Source organism: Rhamphochromis longiceps, linkage group LG3, assembly GCF_057381845.1.
Source record: "Rhamphochromis longiceps isolate RC_006_pf linkage group LG3, R_longiceps_female_GT1.1, whole genome shotgun sequence".
NCBI lineage: Eukaryota > Metazoa > Chordata > Actinopteri > Cichliformes > Cichlidae > Rhamphochromis > Rhamphochromis longiceps.
In genome coordinates this window covers 1,498,761-1,499,420 of record NC_140559.1, presented here as the reverse complement: position 1 = coordinate 1,499,420, position 660 = coordinate 1,498,761, and positions in this window count along the sequence as shown.

Here is a 660-nt window from a genome sequence, read left to right as displayed (position 1 = left end):
CTTTATAGATGCTCTGGATGTTTTTATTTATTACAGCATGAACTGTTCCTGTGAGTGAATGTGCGAGTGTGAGTTCTGCACAGACTGTGAGGTCGAGTCTTAATAATCCCACCCCCCAGGCGACGGAAGCTTTCCCCTACCCTGACCTCTGACCTCAGTCAGATGCTGATTTTTCTGTTTTAGTGAGAAGATCTGATCAGAAATCAGAGAATTAAACAGCTTGTTTATTGTTTACCTTAAGTACCTTAGAGATCTGGTTGTTGCTGCCTGATCTAAACCAGAAGCTTCATTTATTCTTCACATGTGCAAAAAGGGCTTCTTCCTGTTCCTGCCTTTCACAATAAAGGCTCTTAGTGTATCCACTTGCAGAAGATGGACATTGATAAAATGTAAAGCAGATTGTAGAAACAAAATCAAATTTTATTTTCAGGTTTATTAGATGCTAAACAGAGAACATGTTAATATATATGTTAATCAGTATTCATGTTAGATTTATTTGGCAGTTTTGAAGTCTGCTCCAGGTTTAGGGAATAAAAAGTAGTAGATTTGTGGAACACAGAGTCCGATGTGGGGAAGTAGAACTTGCAATAAGTACTGCCACCAAGGGAGTGGAGGGATTCAGATCACTTTATGAAAAAACTCCACAATTTCTCTGCTTCC